The following is an 18959-nucleotide window of genomic DNA, read 5'->3' as shown; positions in this document are numbered from 1 at the left end:
ATTTGCGCAATGCCATGGTCTATTACACACCCAATCTGCATTGTAGATGGGTGCAGTGGTGGTGTTGGGGAGCTGTTTTTGTCTCATGTTGGGGTGCTGTTGACAATGGATAGGCATATGCCACATTTTCCTTCATTCAAGCGGGTTGCATTCTATTTTGAAATCTTTCACCCTCCAACAGTGTTGATTCTACCACAGTACAGATGGGGAAACCTGTGCCCATCCAGCCATTGTTGAGTAGCTCCCACCATCCCTCATCGTTGGCCATGCTCACTGGGGCTGATGGAAGTTGCTTTTAGCTTCGAGGCTAATCCCTGCTGAATAGTAAGAATAAACTTGCTCTGTCCAGGCAGCTCCGTTCTAAAAGGCTGCTTTCACACATACAGGAAGGAGGGTTTTTTTCTTCTTTCTGAACATTACTGCCAGGAAGAATTCTGGATTGTTGACAGAGCTAGGAAAATATTTCAAAATCTGAGTTGCAGTGTAATACCCAATGAGCAGCACTGGGAGTGGCAATTTCAAGAGTGATAGTTGAAACCTGACCCTAGAACCACACTGTGTTCTATTAAAAACAAAAACCCATCTATTTATTTAACAGAATTTGTAGACTGTTTAATTCTAAAATGGAAGATCTTAAAAGCAGTTTACATAAAATAGTGTGAATAGCCACCAAATTATAGATAAAATCAATATTTTTAAAAAGAGCACACACACACACACACAATTATCAAAAACATTAGTAATGCCACTAATATTACTGTAATTTAAAAACAAGTATGCATAATAAAATTGCATGTCTGGGTAGACTTGACAAAAGTGGTAAAGTGGGCACATCTGGGTCAAAGGTGATCATTCAAGTAAACTGGTCTCAAGCTATTGAGGTTTTTATATACAGTGGTACCTCGGTTTATGAACACAATTGGTTCCGGAAGTCTGTTCATAAACTGAAGCGTTCATAAACTGAGGCAAACTTTCCCATTGAAAGTAATGGAAAGTGGATTAATCCATTCCAGACGGGTCCGCGGAGTACTCAACCTGAAGCGTACTTAACCCAAAGCATGGGTGTAATTGGTTCCGGAAGTCTGTTCATAAACTGAAGCGAACTTTCCCATTGAAAGTAATGGAAAGTGAATTAATCCGTTCCAGATGGGTCCGCGGCGTTCGTAAACCAAAAATCCATAAACCGAGGTTCCACTGTACCAATAACAACACTTTGAACCTGGACCAGTAACAGGTCAGCACCCAGTTCAGATCTCTGAGCAGAGGTGGAATATGTTGACAGAATCTGATTCTTGTCAGCAATTGTGCTGCAGCATTCTGCACTAGCTACAGTTTCCGGCTCAACCACAAGGGAAGCCCCACATAGAATGCAATGCAGTAATCCATTCTTGAAGTTACCAATGCCTGATGTAATGGGATCAAGCAATCCCAGACCAGTAACAGTCGCAACTGCTGCTACAGCTGAAGCCGACACATTATTTCACTAATGTGCAGAAGTGTCTTTAAAAAAAGGAAGTGGTTCTCTACTAAGTATCTCAGTGACTCAACTTTCTGACTGTTAATGAGTATACAGGTTTAAATCTTTGAACAATTCTTAACAGGAAAAACAAAAGGTCATTTTAAATTTTGACAGAAAGCCTGAGAAAACAGAGGAGGGAATACTTTTTCAAAATGAATAGAGGTGGTGCAAGAACAGTGCATATCAGACTGCTTTTATTTAAACAAAAGGGTATGAAAAAAGTAGTAGTAATAATAATACAGCCACATCAAGGAAGATGCTTCTAATGGAGGCAGAAAAGATGACTCTTTTCCACATTAACTTTTATCCCATAAGGGTGGGAAATACCTGGCCTGCTATCCTAAATAGGTCCAGCATGAGTCCTATTTAGCCCGTGAGGCCATTTCCCCACCTGCCCCACACCCTGATGTCATATGTGATGCAGTGGTACCTTGGGTTACAAACACTTCGGGTTACAGACTCCGCTAGCCCAGAAGTAGTACCTCGGGTTAAGAACTTTACCTCAGGATGAGAAGAGAAATCGTGCCCTGGCAATGCAGCGGCAGCAAGAGGCCCCATTAGCTAAAGTGGTACCTCAGGTTAAGAACGGTTTCAGGTTACGAACGGACCTCCGGAACCAATTAGGTTCTTAACAGAGGTACCACTGTATTAGGACTGGGGCAGCTAGGGACACGGCCTGTCAGTACACAGGTGTCAACCTTGAAGTGTGCTCCAAATTGTGCATTGGCAAAGGGGGGCTTCCTGTCCTGCTGATCAGCTGACTGACATGGAGATGGGATTGGCTGAACGACTGGGGAACAAGACAATACAGCTGACCCCTGCCCAAAGTGGGGATATGGCCAACTCCAATGGGCTTAAAGTCACCTCTTATCACTTCAAGCCTTGTGGGGAACTTGGTCACACAGAGGATCCCTGCAGGAAGCAGGCTTGGAGTCACTTTCTATCAGCTGATAGGTGGCAACGTCAAGCCTTACTTGGCTAGGCTGTTCCTATGCACCACAGCTTGCAATGGTTCAAAGGAAAAACTGGTCTTCTGGTACCAAAGTAATATCAGGTGATTGACAGGCAATGGGGCACCACCCACCTGCCGATGTGGCACACTGGGATTGGGGGAAACCAGGAGTCTAGCCATTCTTAAGAATAGGCAGATTCACAGCACAGGTGAATGATTATTGACACACAGTTTTATACTACGAATACAATTAATTGACACGGCCAAAAGTATGACCTATACCGTGTTTCTCATATTATAAGACACGTCTTATATTTATTTTTTCCTCAAAAAAACACACTATGGCTTATTTTCAAGGGATGTCTTATTTTTTTCCTCCTCATCCTGCCACGGCCGGCATTGCTGCTGCGCCTATCACTATGTCTTATTTTCGGGGTATGGCTTATATTCCTTGAATGCTTAAAAATCCTGCTATGGCTTATTTTATGGGTATGTCTTAAAATATGAGAAACAGGGTAGTTGTGAAGTGTTAAGGAGCAGGGGGAAAAGGGCTGCTCCCCTCTCCTTCCACCCTACATGGACTTTGTCTCCATGTAAAAGGGGGGTGGGAATCCCAAAGGAAACTTTCTACAACATTGCATTTGAAATGTGTTGCAAGAATTTATTTGAACACCAAAGCACATGGATGAAGCTGCTGGTCATGCAGTAACTGCCTGAACCTGATATGTCCCCCTACACACATTTAATTTATTATAGCAAGTGACATAAAAGAAAACCTTAGCCGGCTTAAAATGAACAGACCAACATAAAGTGTAAGATATGCAGTTATCTAGCTTAGTAATGCTGCAAACTTATAAACACTTACAAACACTTACAAACACAAACTAAGTCCCAATGAACACAATGGGACTTACTTCTGAGTAAACATGCGGAGGGTTGTGCTGTAAAGCAACTAATTTTAAAAGGGAGACAGGGAGCTTAATTTAACTGCCACTATTTACCAAGCAGATTCATCCAATTTATTTTTAAAAAATCATAAAAGTTCTTGCATAGAATGAAATGGAAAGAGATGTCACTGGCTTAACAAAAAACAACAACAAATTATTAAAATGCCCAGTGTTCAATAAACATAAAGCAAAGACTATCTGTGTGGCCTTGCAGTAAATGACCCTTGGCTATATTCCCCACACATTAATAAGAATACAAACTATGAAACTTTTTAACGGGTACACAATTATTGATAATGCTCCGTAACAGATATACAGGAAGCCTCATTATTGAATATTGATTTTTCTTCCTTAACTGTTATTTAAGCATTAGCAAAACTATTCAATTCATTTGCAAATATCACCTGTGCTGAGGGGGGTAACTAAATGTCATGTGTTATATGCAGCCCCAAAACCTCCCCCCCTTTAAAGGAAAGCAGATGGCAAATTGAAAAGGAGAAAGAGGGAACAGAAAAAGGGATAACAACTACTCCCCCTTAGTGCTTATCCACTCAAAATTACAGGCACCAAAGCTGTTTTCTTTTCAGATTACTCTATTATACCAGTTTACACATAACATGCAGTTAGCTCCTGATATTGCAGCTGTAGCTGTTTTGCCCCAGCAGGAACAGCATAGCAAAATTATTAATTAGCTCTACATGGGATTAACTGAGCAAAAAAACCCCTAAATCTTATTATTCAGGAGGCCTGCACGTGACTGATAAGAGAGGCATGGGAGAGAATATTCAGCAGTTTCTGCACTGAAATTTTGCCATATTCAACTATCTTAAAGGAACAGTTGCCTTTGGTCTGGGGGGTATTCTAATTCAGAGCAGTGCAGCATACAATTGCAGCACAAAGCACCTCTGCAGTCAGTGCTGTAAAACAACAGGCTTGCCCCAACATCTGGTTTAACATTTCTGTGTGCTTCCTGTACAATAGGGGTGGGGGAAGGACTATAGGAACACCTTCAGTTAAGTTTAATTAGCAATACCTATATTTAAAATGAACCATACCTGTATATATATAAAGTAAACAGTTCAGGGAGGAAACAACCACTCAGGAAGACAATGCATAGCTGTTTTTTCACAATCAGAAATCACGCAAGGCAGAAATAGCCTCCCAACATTATGGACTACAATTCCCATCATCCCTGACCATTGCCATGTTGGCTGGGGCTGATGGTAGTTGGGGTCCTAGTTGGAGTCCACAGCATTTGGAAGGCAACTTATTTGCTATTCCTTTATCCCTGCTCTTGCACTCCACGTGTTCATGGGCTGCTTTAGTAACTCTCTTGCCATCTAAATGGTGTGCAAGTTGTTACAGAAAAAATCCGGGTGCAAAAGTAAGTGCCTATCCACTGTTTTCACTTACAGCTAATAACCATTTATTTATTCAATCAATCAATCAATCAACCAACCAACCTATATACTGCCCATCACCCTAAGCTCACAGGGTGGTTTACAGTATAAAGTTGTTTTAAAATACACTGCTTACTCTAGAGCACTTCCCTCACAATTTTAACCAATGGCAAATTTCGGGTTTACCTCTTGTCTGTGTAATCTAATCAAAGTAGATGCAGATTAAGGGGTTGCCTCTTTAGGATTGCAGAGCTATGTGTTCAAAGCAACGTCCTTCCATCTGCCACTTCCCAGAGTTTGCTTCTAGCCCATGGACTAAAGAAGGCAAAACAAAAACAAAAAAAGATTCTCCTTCTAAGATGTTTATCCTCTCTCTTTGAAGTAAAAGTTCACATTGTTGTTGTTTAACCATTAAAAAGTTATGCCTCTCTCTTTGATTGGTAGACAGGATCCTCCCACACCCCTCCTGCGGCTTACTGGATCAACGGTTAGTTAACTGCTCTCATCAGTTCTCCCTGCAGGGAGCCTCAATCCTCACCGGTGCACTAAACAGTGCACAGTTTTATCTTGAAATGCAGCCTTTATTCCCTGAGATCTGACAGAAGGAAGGGGAGGGATGGCAAATGGAGCTGGGGGAGGGGAGCCCTTTTATGCAACTGTCCTTGGGTGAAAGTATAAAGCACACATCCTCAGCATGGTGAACTGCGTAGGTCAGGCACAAATTCGTTTTGCAGTCAGGAAGAATCACAATGACTGGTGATTACCTTCATTAAAGCCACTTGTATCTATTCCACAGGAACACAAAACAAGTCAACTTTAGGCCCATTTTACAAAATTATTTTCTTTTTGGTTGTGTGTGTGCCTAAAATTGCATCATACTGTGCAAACCAGAAGAACTTTGGCACTCCTTGTATGGCACATCATTTTTAATGGCTTTTATTTTATTTTGTCTGTCTGTTGTTTTATTTCGTTGCTACGTTGCTTTGAGACTCTTTGTAATGAAGTGAATGACAAATGCAAATCATCATCACCACCACCAGCTGACCCACAGCATCTCCCTTTGTGACTTATATTTAGGCACCACTCCCCGGCCTCAAAGTGTCCACAGCACTTTTTAGAGCTGTGACAATCACGGAAATCTTGCTGGGGCATCTGCTTTACATGCTAAAGGAAGGTTCAACCCAAAGCATCTCCCATTAAAAAAGACTGGGTAGAAGGGGATAGCAAAGACCATTGTCTAGTACAGGGGTCCCCCAAACTAAGGCCCGGGGGCCGAATGCAGCCCAATCGCCTTCTAAATCCGGCCCACGGAAGGTCTCGGAATCAGCATGTTTTTACATGAGTAGAATGTGTCCTTTTATTTAAAATGCATCTCTGGGTTATTTGTGGGGCCTACCTGGTGTTTTTGCATGAGTATAATGTGTCCTTTTATTTAAAATGCATCTCTGGGTTATTTGTGGGGCATAGGAATTTGTTATTATTATTTTTCAAAATATAGTCCGCCCCCCCACAAGGTCTGAGGGACAGTGGACCGGCCCCTTGCTGAAAAATTTGCTGACCCCTGGTCTAGTATCCTAGACAGCTACACAATGCCAGGCAAGACAGACCAATAGAGTGACTCGGTATGAGGCAACTTCCTATGTGAAAGTTCACATCATGTGTTTTTCCTTGTGATGAGACACCCATGGACTGGTAAAAAATAAAACAAAATTGCTGAATATAACCAAATGCACTACCCCTTATAAAACATGTCGCAGGGAGATCTCTAGGACAGAAGATTCTCTCCATCTTAATATAAATATTAATACATACTATCTGAAGAAGTGTGCATGCACACGAAAGCTCATACCTATGACAAACTTAGTTGGTCTCTAAGATGCTACTGGAAGGATTTTTTATTTTTATTTTGAATACATACTATATTATTGTTGGACATTCTAATTGTGAGATTCTTCAGAGATAAGTCTGCTTTCAAGTGTAACTGACTTGTTCTCTTGCTTGGTCATGGGGCTACAGAAATAAGGTCAATCAATGTACAGTCCTTAGCAACCATTCTGGAATAGCTATTGCTAATGTATTCAGAACACGGAAAGATCTGGGTGCCTGGCTGATCATATGATGACTCTTTAAAATTGCAATGCTTTTCCATAGCATGACCTATCAGTAGACCTCAGTAGTGATTTGTCTAAACTAGCATGACAGATTGAACTGGCAAGATTCTTATATTTCTGAGAAATTGCCTTGAAGAGAAAACTGAAGTCAGGAAAAAAAAGTTTAATTGATTAAGCAATATGAGGCTCCTCAAAAATCTCCATCGGTTGTCATTGGGAGAACAGGAATAAGGCCCTATGTTTAGTTCACAGAAATTAGAAAATATTTTACCTGATACTAGGGAGCCAAGAACTGACTCAACCTCAGTCAAAATTCTATCACTAGGTGGGGGGACTGAGGCGGTAGCAGGAAAAGTATGCTAACTAGAAATGGTAAGAATTTTTTTTAAAATCCAATCTGTTAAAGTCACTCTCAAATGACCATTCCCCATCCTATGCTGTGATCCACACAAACCTGCCATTTCACATTGTTGTACAAAAGATCAAAAATCCAAATATCTAAAAATGTTGGTACATATTCTGTAGGAAGTCATCTAGTACAGATTATAAGAACTGCACTGTTTTCCAATATGCATACATGTAGTTCTGGTTAACTTGTGAGGACATATGTTTCATGAGTGGAATTTAGTTCTTTAACTTCCCTGCCTCATCAAAACATCCAGGGAATGCAATCACCTGCCTTTAAATCCTAGACTCGCACATTACATAACAAGAGCCTGCCTGGATCAGAACAAATGCCTATTTAGCCCAGCATAAGATTTCCCACATTTCTAAACAGATGCCTAGGGGAAGCCCGCAAGCAGGACGTGAAGGCAGAAACAGCCATCTCTAGCTATTGTTTTCCGTCACTTAGCATGCCGCCTCTGACCTTGGACAGCTACAGAGGCAGATTTAGGGCAGTGCAACCAGTTTCCCCCCCAAAAGGGCCAAGCCAAGATGCCTTCCTGCCTCATTCCCAAAGCCTAGTAACCACTGGCAATGGGGAGGAGGAGTGAGGGTTCTGACAGGATCCTCTAGCCCACCCTCCTCTTTCCCAAAGCCTAGTCAGCCCCTTCCCAGGAGGTGGGAGGGCTCTAGGACCTTGCCCGAGTCTTCATGCCTCCTTCCTTAAAGCCTGGCACCTTGCTTAGCCGGCTTTGGGAAGGCAGTTGTTGGCTGGGAGGGGGCATCAAATTTGGGCCTTGCACAAGGCACCCTGTTACCAAGGTCCGCCCCTGGCAGCTATCATGGTTAATACTCTCTGGTAGCCTTATCCTCCATGAATTTCCTTAATCCTTCTTTAAAGCCATCTCCTGAAAGAAAACACACACAGCAAAGATCCCCTTGAGCAACTTATCTTTAGGGTGCACTAATGTAGTAAAAATCAGTAAGTGCAGCTATTGCTGCAATTAATTATGAATTTATTACCTGCCCTTCACTCTACGTAACCAGCGCAGGTTAAAACACAATGTTAAAAACAGTTTTTAAAAAAACCTAAAGCTTATACTCACAAAAATGGGGTGGGTCTTAGAAATATAAATGAGGGCCAGTTTAAAGATAACACTTCCATGCCAAGGAAAAGTCATCTGTTAATTTGTGCACTTATTAAAGGTACAGAGGCTACGTCTATAGAATATGAGCAAGCCAAGGTGGCGCAATTCGTTTTTAGTTGTATTTTCATGTTGTGGTTGTATTTTCGGATTCGTGGTCATGTGCACTGGGAAATGGATTTTACAGTGAAGGAGACACATCAATGACACACATACATAGGCTCTTCCATTGAACTATGGCCTTCACCTAAGAATTGTAAGGTTATTGAAATAATGTATGTTGAAGCAATTTGTACACTCAAAGAAAGCACCACACAATGCTATGATTTTTGATCTGAAGAGCCTTTCACTGATCCACGAAAACAATTGTGATAAAAATTTGTTGGAAGTGTCTGTTTGCTAAATAAATCATTGGACATTGGTCAGGATCAGATGTTCTTCTGATTTAAGGAATGTAAGAGGTCAAATAGCTAGGCCAGCATACCAACCCCAAACCCAGTCTTTACTAGGCAATAAATACAAATTAAAAGCATATAACCCCCCCCCTAAAAAAGGTAAGAGGAACAGGACAGTATTAAATTTTACTGCTCTGCCAAGAGAAAACGATAGCAAGTGGATTTGTCAATTACATTGCAAATGCAGATTACAGAATATGAAAGGCCTGCTTGAATCGAATAATGAATGTAATAGAATAAAAAGCTAAAAAGAAGCAATGCACACTAAAATATGGACATTACTGATATTATTCATAAGTAATGAAATTATTTTCCCTTAAATAATCATTCCTTATGATAAGAAGCTGCTTCTACAAATTGATGCAACAAAGTATTTTTGCTTAATGCTGTCATAGGGTGAGAGTGAAGTCAATGCTAAAGTCATAACATTTTGAAATGTGGCCCATTTTATCTTTATTAATGGAAATTAACCTGACACAGTATATGCTTAGCAGAAGAGGAAAGACAATCCAATTTACAACATAGTTACATGCTTTTTTTTTTAAACTCAATAACTGTTCTGTACTGTATATTGATGGTCATATTTCTTAGCTGCACTAGAATATGGCCTTGTCTGTATCCAATGCAATAGTCAGACTATCAAGGTCAAACAAGTTGTCTCCTTTTGTTTTCTACATATTTATATTTTTCTATATAGTTATTGCACAATTTGCATATCTTTTCAAGTCTGCTGTTCTGTCAGAAACACACACACACACACACACCGGAAACACCGGTACATTCTGCCAAGCAAGACTCTTCCTTCCCCTAACAATAACCCACCTTTTAAATTTTTGTTGAGTTTTGCATGCAACTGAAAAATCAAAAACCACTGGTACATGTCAAAATTTACATGTGAAAATGGAGCTTTTCGCCTTACAGAAAAGGATGTTGTTTTTAATTTTATTTTTGCTTGGTAACACAGGAAAACACAGAAAAGCACAAAGGCTAAATTAGAAATGTTGTTGTTGTTGTTGTTAAAATATGTTTACCGCCCTTCACCTGTAGATCTCAGGGCAGTTCCCAACAGAAAAATACATGATAAAAAGCACAAAATATATAATAAAAACAAGAACAAAACAAACCGCTAACCACCCCCTGTATCACCACTATGATCCTGTGGGTTTGAGGCATCAATAAGCCTCCCTAGAATCAGGTTCTCGGGGTAACTGGCAGCAAAAATGAATTTTAAATGCATACAATAAAACACACGATAATGTAAAAAGCAACATCAGACTACGGTAGTTTGCAGTTCTGAAGCCTGCTGAAGCTTTGTGCAAGACAGAAACAGAGAGTCTTCACCTAATGCCAGATTTTCTTGTTCAAAATGCATCAAGACATTAGAAGTCCTATGGTTTATTATTCTAGTTATTAGAGTGTTGACCTAAAAGGGAAGGCTCAAACTCACATCCCCACTGAGCCATGAAGTTCACTGGGTGGCCTCGGGCCAATCTCTAGCTGTCAGACCAACAGACCTCACAATGTTGTTGTGAAAATAAAATGTTGGTGGTGGTGGGGAGGCTCTTTACATGACCCTGAGCTCTTTGGGGAGGAAGAGTGGACTGAAAATGCAACGAACAAATAAATAATAAATACTGCTTGACACAAGTAGCTCTGTTCATGGGTATAATAGTTTTTGAGAGTGCAGTTCTCAACACACTTTCCTACATGCAGTAAGAAAGATAACATTTAATACTGTAAACCTCGTAAGTTTAATTAGAAAGGAGTGCACTGAATATACATCAGTTCTACTTTCAACAAAGTAAGGTAAAAGGTAAAGGGACCCCTGACCATTAGGTCCAATCGTGACTGACTCTGGGGTTGCGGTGCTCATCTCGCATTATTGGCTGAGGGAGCCGGAGTACAGCTTCCAGGTCATGTGGCCAGCATGACTAAGCCGCTTCTGGCGAACCAGAGCAGCACACGGAAATGCTGTTTACCTTCCTGCCGTAGCGGTACCTAAATATCTACTTGCACTTTGACATGCTTTCGAACTGCAGGGTTGGCAGTAGCTGGGACTGAGCAACGGGAGTTGCGGGGATTTGAACCGCTGACCTTCTGATCGGCAAGCCCTAGGCTCTGTGGTTTAACCCACAGCACCACCCTTTTCAACAAAGTAGTCCCTTTTCAACAAAGTAGTGACTCTGAATTACCCCAAAGGCGCACTCTTCCATTGTTTCTTGAGACAGATGAATGCCAACACACAAAAATTAAGTTAGGTACATGTATCTTAAGTCCTAAAAATCCCCCACCTCATTCCTTTTTCTAAAGGTGAAAAGGGTGTGGGGTTATTTAAACTGGTTCCTCTGCTCCAATTCTAATAAGGTAGGAGGAACTGGAAACCACGTAAATCTCCAGAAAAGTTAAATAAGGAAGGCATCCTCATACAAGCACCAGGTAGGCAATTATTTAATAGTATTTTGAACATCAATTTTCATATCACTGCAAAGCAGCAACAACATGTATCTGGAATGCATGGAATACTGATCCTGGGCAATGATATTAACTGACCCAGGCTTCCTGCAGTTCTGGTCCAAGGCTATAGTACAGTGGTACTGGTACCTCTACTTACGAATTTAATGCGTTCCGAACGCACATTCGTAAGTCGAAAAAAATTGTAAGTCGAATCCCATAGGAATGCATTGGGAGAAAACATTCGTAAGTCGAAGCGACCCTAACTAAAAATTCGTAAGTAGAAAAAATCCTATCTAAACCACATCCAAGATGGCGGACAGAGCTCCATTCATAAGTAGAAACATTCGTAAGTAGAGTTATTTGTAAGTAGAGGTACCACTGTACACGGTCAGGACTAGCAACTAGAGGGGAAATTTGTGGAGAGAGAGAAGCAGACACCTCTAGTCTGAGACAGTTCTTAGAAGCCATAAAGACAAGCATAGACTGAGGCATGTGCACATCACATCTGGCCTGCAAAAAGTGCAAAATGGAAGCTAGCTATTTTGGAAAAACTTCAGTATATATTCCCAGCAAGTGTGGTGAAACTTCTGCCTATTTGTCCTTAGTGTACTTTGTAACACGTTCTCAATGCCTGATGGCTATTCAGCTCTGAAAGCCTCCGGATGTGAGTGCAGTTTTTGAGAAAAATACAGAATCCAGTTTCTTTCTTTTCTGCTCCAGGATAATGTTCAACGCTGACAAAGCAGGAAATAAGCAACCGAGGTTTTGCAATATCTTTGCTCAATTGTACTGAGGCCACAAGTTACAGGTAGGTAGCCGTGTTGGTCTGAGTAAAAAAATTAATAAAAAAAAATCCGTATACGTATATCTGATGAAGTGTGCATGCACACGAAAGCTCATACCAAAATAAAAACTTAGTTGGTCTTTAAGGTGCTACTGAAGGAATTTTTTTTTATTTTGAGGCCACAAGTGTTGCTTATGCTTTTTCATTCTAAATCCAATACAATCCATGCCTCGTGGAAAAGGAGTATGAAAATATTGTTCTTTGGAGTTAGCAATCTTATAGAAAAATAAAGGTAAAGGTAAAGGGGCCCCTGACCATTAGGTCCAGTCGTGACCGACTCTGGGGTTGCAGCGCTCACCTCGCATTATTGGCCGAGGGAGCCAGCGTACAGCTTCCAGGCCAGCATGACAAAGCTGCTTCTGGTGAACCAGAGCAGCACACGGAAACGCCGTTTACCTTCCCCCTAAATATCTACCTATTTATCTACCAAGTTGTGAGTTCTTGAACACGGGTTTTGGTTTTTTTTACGTGGCCCAGGTGTGACATTTGGCTTAGGAAACTTTATTAGATCCTTCGGACATTCCCATGGGACGTTGTGTCCAAATTTGAACACAATTGGTCAATTGGTTTCGGAGAAAAGTGGAGACCCACCCACATGCCCCTTTTACATTTTTATATATATAGATGGAGACAGGGTAGAGCAGAAGTAGCTGTTCTCTTGAATTCAGTGTTTCTGTGGTGATCTGAAATAAGAGAACAACTCTTATGCCCTCATAGGCATATTTTTTATTTTTATGTCCCTTTTGTTATAGGAATTCTAAGGTCTCACATATATATAAATCATATGTTCATAAATCTACAAGGCAAAAACATGCAGTACATAAGTATATAAACCACATGTCTGAAATAGTACAGGAAAGCAATCCTGTAGTCATTTTGACTCTTCCAGCGACCTCAAATATTCTCGGCAGTGAGGAAGGAAATGGGAAAAGCCTCCCCTTTTTGCTCACAAACCCTGTCTTATGGGTGTATTTGTGCATGAATAGGGTGAGTCTGTGACCTGGATTCAGGAACTACGGTAAGTATTTGGCATCTCAAAAGGAATGGCCAGGCTGCCCAGGTAAAGCAATCAAGTGACCATTATCAGTATCCTGCCAGACAGGATTTCTGTTGCAGACCGCCCCCTGTGATGTATTTGTGCTGTAGCCCACCTCCGTCTGTGATGTATGTGTGATGTTTTGGGGGGTGGTCTTGAGCTACAGGGTGGGCAATTTCAAAAGTCTATCTAAGGACTTGCACAGCATTGTTTGGGGTCCCTCCTGCCTCCTGCCTGTGGCTGTGAGCACCCTGTTGCAACAATTAATAAAGATTCAGGCTTACTAGCTGCCTTACTTCTCAATATTCTCTGGTTGGTTCTCCTTCCGATAGGGGACCTACTTAAGGACTCTATACGGGCTCTTTGGATACCCCATAAGGGAAAAGGAGCAGTATTTTTCTTATAACACTTTATAATAAGAAAACTCTGCTTGTTCTTTTTTACACAGCTTTTTTTATTTAAAAAAACAACAACAACCTTAGGTGTGGTAAGTCAACATTGTGGTTCTTCCCCCTGTGTTGCAAGAAAGTTTGCTATTCCGGCCTCTGTCAGCGATTGCAAATTTCTGTGGCAGGAAGTTTTGCAGAGCTGGCAAAACCACTGTAGAGAACTGAGAATGCTGGGAGGGGTAGAGAAGGAGCATACAAAATCTTTACAAACCGGCCACAGAAGAGAGGTTGTTATGGGGAAACTGAGCCGCCTTTTCAACCCTTCTCCACCTATATACCCAAACACCTTTCAAATTAGATTCTTAAGCAGAACTCAATTTTTAAAATCAGAGACACTTAGCGATGCTGATTGAAAGCCAGTATCACAGTTTGCAGGAGGCGGGGGGGGGGGGAGAGTAGGGAAAAGGATGGGTAAAGAAAAACTGTCCCTGTCCACTTGAGGAAAAACATTCAAGACATGTTCAGAAATCTATTTGTTTAAAACAGGGCCGTCTTAAGCGCCCCTGTCGCCATGGTGCGCTGGATCTCTCCGGCGCCCTTCCGCCCCGTTTCCCAGGGCGGTGGGCAGGTGGGCGCCGCACGCAGCGGACCGGTCGGCCAGCGGGCGGGTGCAGCTCACGGCGCCCTCCTGGCGGGCCGGCGCCATGGTACCCTGCGCCACCGGGGGTCTACGTAGAGCCGGCCCTGGTTTAAAACATGTTATATAGTCTGTCCCAAGCCTCAAAAGGTGACCTGCAATGCCCCAAATCAATGAAAACCCACCTGACCACACAATCCTATTAAAGTAAAAAGCAGCCGCATACTGTTACTGATATTACTGATATTCTCTGGACATAGTGCCTTGCCCACCACACTATAAGACACAGATAAAGAAAAAGTCATTTCTATCCTACAATAAAGTTTCTTCAGTGGACCTAGGGAAAGGAGTGGACTTTTTTAAAAAAAGACTGTCATTGCTTTTGGTGTGTATTTTTCATACATATTCAATTTAAAAAATAAATAAATAGTATGATCGTGTTGTTGTTCAGTGAATGGTCCAGATCCTGGAAAATGCTCATTTTCATCTCTAGCCAAAGATAAGGGAGAGAAAATTACCCTTGGAGCATTATCTTGTATATGAACCCCTGTTCCCCCCAAAGAAAGGTGGAAACCCACAGGGGGGTGGCCATGAACTCTTTCTGACTTTTAATTTCCTGCTCTTCCTCACTCAAATCCTTTTTTTTTCTGGGGAGGGAAAGAGCTTCTTTGCCTGTTACGGTAGGTCCAGCTGCCTTTGCCCCACAGGGGGTGCAATTTGATTTTTAAGTGGGGCAATTCGAGAATGAGTTATTAACAGTTAATGACCTTTTAGGCTTCCTCCACGTGAATAGGAGTTCACTTTTTGAATAATAAGAATTATATGTTACAGTTGTAATTATTATTTACACACACACACACCCTGCCCATCTGGGATTCCCCAGCTACTCTGGGCAGCTTCCAATAAAATATTAAAAATACAATAAAACAGAGGGGGGGAATCAGGATTTTAGAGGTGCTTAGGTGGGGCATGGCCAAAAAAAAGTTTGGGAACCACTGGTTTAGGGAGAAGTCTTCTTAGCTTCCTTCTTGACCCCACGCCTAATAACATTTATGTTCCCCCCTCCTAATAAGGGGTTCACCCCCCCAACCCAACCCGCTTCCTGCGACAGGAGGGGGAGATGCAGTTACAGTCTATGCACCCCACAGAAGCCCAGCAAGACCCCCGAGGTTTACCTTTGCTGCTGGCTTTGGCCTGCCCGGCGTCCAGGCGAGGCGAGAGGGGTCAAGGAAGCGCGCACGCAGGACCCACACGGGTGACCCACGCAGCGCAGGCAAGGCAAGCAGGCAACCCGTGGGGCGAGCGCGCCTCTGCTCAGCTCGAGCGAGTTCCTCTCCGGCGAAGGAAGTGGCGCCGGGGCGGCCAAGTGGGCGCTGCTGGGCCTCTCACAAGCACGAGGCGGAGAGTAAGGGCTGGGCTCCGAGGTGAAGGGAAATTTCCCTGGGCGACTCGTGGAACGAAAGGAGGGGAAGGCACCCTTCTCTAAAACGAAAGAAGAAGGGGGTGAAGGAGGAACATTCTCAGGAAGCAGGCAGCAGTCACCCTTCAAAAACAAAAAACACCACTGCCAAGACTCAACCGTGTTTTATTATTGCTTCCTTCCTGGATGTCAGGTGTTCAAAAGGGCTCACGGGTGCATGTGGATTGTGAGGGGGAAGCGCTGTTCTCAACAGCGCTGGGTGAAAAGTAACCTTCGCCCAAATAACTCCATGCCTGGCTGCTTGTAACTTGTTGCCCAATTTTGTTTTCTCTCTCCCTGTTTTGTTTGAATTCTACCTGCCCTCCTCATGAACGGATTGCTGAAAGAGGCAAGCATAGGGGTTGGGGGTCTGGAAGATGTCTAAGCATAATTTTAGCTGTTTTGAGATGTTTGCACAGGATCTATTCACACAACCTATTTTTAGCATAAACTCAGTATTTCGGTTTAACTTCTATCCTGGACCCCCAAAAATTAAACATCTGAGTGGGAATATAGATGTATATTCCAGTGCACATTGATGTAAGTGCATTCACGTTGCAACTCTTATTAACACTACAGCCAGCTCCATTGCAAGACTAAACATTCCATTAATTTTTTATAAGGAAACCGGTCAATTTACAATCTATATTTGAGGGAGAAGAACCAGCAACCATATATTGGGGTGGGGTGATGCACAGGCAGGGGAGTTAGTTATTCTTGCATCACCTGCTCTATTAGAATAAGTGATGCAAATACCCAATTTCCATCTGCAAAATGCTGGAGGGAATCATGCGTCTCTAGTCTTCCATCTCCATATCTCTCCTTCTATCATATACAGTCACGCACACACCTCTGCCTGCCAGAAGGATAAGCAGCGTTTGACATATAGGGGAAACTACCCCGATTTTTTCTTCTTCTTTAGCATTTTTAATATCTCAGATGTGTTCCAGTAACATTAACAGAAACCTGGAGGGATTTTTTTTGTTCTCTAAAGGGGATTCCCCATGTATGTGGATGTGGGGAACTTACAAATTCTTGCATACAGTGAGCATCATGTTTCAAAGTGGGTGTTGTTTCTTACACATGCAGTGTAAAGGTGAAGGTACCCCTGACCATTAGGTCCAGTCGAGGTCGTGGACGACACTGGGGTTGCGGCGCTCATCTCTATAGGCCGAGGGAGCCGGCGTTTGTCCACAGACAGCTTCTGGGTCATGTGGCCAGCATGACTAAGCCGCTTCTGGCGAAACCAAAGCAGCGAACAGAAACGCCGTTTACTTTCCCGCTGGAGCGGTACCTATTTATCTACTTGCACTTTGACGTGCTTTTGAACTGCTAGGTTGGCAGGAGCAGGGACCGAGCAACAGGAGCTCACCCCGTCACGGGGATTCGAACTGCTGACTTTCTGATCGGCAAGCCTTAGGCTCTGTGGTTTAGACCACAGCGCCACCCGCCTCCCACACATGCAACTGTGAGGTGACCCCGGCCATGGATTATTTGTGAACACAAGCATGGGCTGGTAGTGGCCCACTTTAAATGTAATGCCACGCTCAAACTGCTCTGTGCAGATAAGTTTCCTTTTACATTCAGCTCTACTTTTTAATCCAGTGAAGCAGGCAATAGCAGATTTATAAAAAGAGAAGTGCTGGGCTGAGCTTAAGCTTGCCTGGAAACATGGAAGTATTGAAAAAAATCCAGATGAAAACAATGAGTTTCAGTTACACAGTGGGAAGTTCAAATGAACTTCCTCTTAACATGGCTCAAATTAAATTCTGCCAACTGGCTTTCATTCATCCAACCTTAGCACAAAAACTTTCAGGGGGCTTGCCTCTGGAAATCAAGGTACTGTATGCAGAATATCTTTGAACACCTCCTAAGGTGCTTCCAGATAGAGGTTTATTGTGGAATTGGTATTGTTCATGCACTCAAATATTTAACACTGTCCACATGATGCTATCATCAAAATTCAAGCCTATACTTTTTGTTACACTTAATCCAGATTTCCTCTTACCATGGAAAATCCATTAACTAAAAATAACCTGTTACACATTCATAGTCACTGCAGCTGTGGAAGCTCATTGACACATTTTTTGGTGTGTGTGTTTGTTTGTGTGTAATCATATGTGTGATAATGTTTCAGTGAGTGGTCCCTATCATTGCACCCTTACTTTCGCTTGCTCCCCACTCCCCTAGCACAACCTAGCCATTTTGTTCCCAGCTGCTCAAACAATGCAAGTGTACCTATTTGCACAGATTGCTACATGCTGAAGGACCATTTTTCAACAGCTCAGTTCAGAGGAATTATGCGGCAAGGGTAAGGAGAGGGTAGCAGACACCAAAGTAGGCATGCCTAGACACACAATATCAACTTGCCCTCAACTCGCTGATACAGTAGTTAGAAAGACAAAGACCAGAGTGGAGTTATATGAGCAAGAAGCTGGAAGCAAGTAGTAGTCAGAGCCATGTCTGATTTCTACTGAAATCCAAGGGAGAAGCAAGATCCTCTTGGGATGTTCATGCTGTGAACTCCTCCATCATAGGCTCTGGTTGTATATCTGCGTAAATAAACCATTTATCATAAGGACACTACAGTCTCTGCTGTACCTCATTCTGGGTAAGCAACTGGAACCCCTGGAATTTTGCACCGCTCAGAGCTTGGAGTGGTGGAAAACAATATCATTATATGAGGTATGGGTGGGGGGAGAGAATTGGGGAGAGAAATAAGGGGGTAATGATATTTCATTCTTTAGTGTATGTGCAGAGGTTTTGCTTCAGTGTCATGAGGATACATTCTTTATTTGTCTGTTTGTTTTTGAGAGCAATGTCTCACACCAAACATAACCAACCTGTAGAAAGGACTCTTGGAATTGAAAAGAGAGACGTTGCATGTACCCTTACTATTCATGAAAATATTTCAATAAAAAACATTATAAAACAAAACAAAACCCAGTAGCATCAGACGACTTATGTTTTCAAATCAGATCAAAGTTGGTCTGAGGAAAGATGCATCAAAAGTGTTTCACAGGATAGATGTGATTTGTGCCTAGCATCAATGTGCAGAAGTAGGAGCACAATGGATGCAGGGAAAATGGGAGTTTTGTACACAACCTGCTTTTAAACTGTGGTGCAAATGGAAAGCACCAATAAAGGAACACCACCTGCAAAAGTGGAACAAAGTCACAATGGCTGTTAGCAAAATACTTAACTCGGATTAATTGGATCGAACAAAC

At 42.3% G+C, this 18959-nt stretch overlaps 1 protein-coding gene across 2 annotated transcripts in view; it reads right to left on the bottom strand.

Moving 5' to 3' along the window:
* APBB1IP (amyloid beta precursor protein binding family B member 1 interacting protein) overlaps nucleotides 1-15796 on the bottom strand; it is a 65861-nt gene extending 50065 nt beyond the window's left edge. For both annotated transcript variants that reach the window (XM_035129651.2, XM_035129653.2), the window contains exon 1: nucleotides 15449-15796. The gene's annotated coding sequence lies outside the window, so the exon portion shown is untranslated. The remainder of the gene's footprint in view (nucleotides 1-15448) is intronic.
* Between the last annotated feature and the right edge of the window lie 3163 nt (nucleotides 15797-18959).

The sequence above is a fragment of the Zootoca vivipara genome, chromosome 12, assembly GCF_963506605.1.
Source record: "Zootoca vivipara chromosome 12, rZooViv1.1, whole genome shotgun sequence".
Taxonomy (NCBI): Eukaryota; Metazoa; Chordata; class Lepidosauria; order Squamata; family Lacertidae; genus Zootoca; species Zootoca vivipara.
The sequence above is the reverse complement of the archived record's forward strand: the minus strand, read 5'-3'. Positions and strand labels throughout refer to the sequence as shown.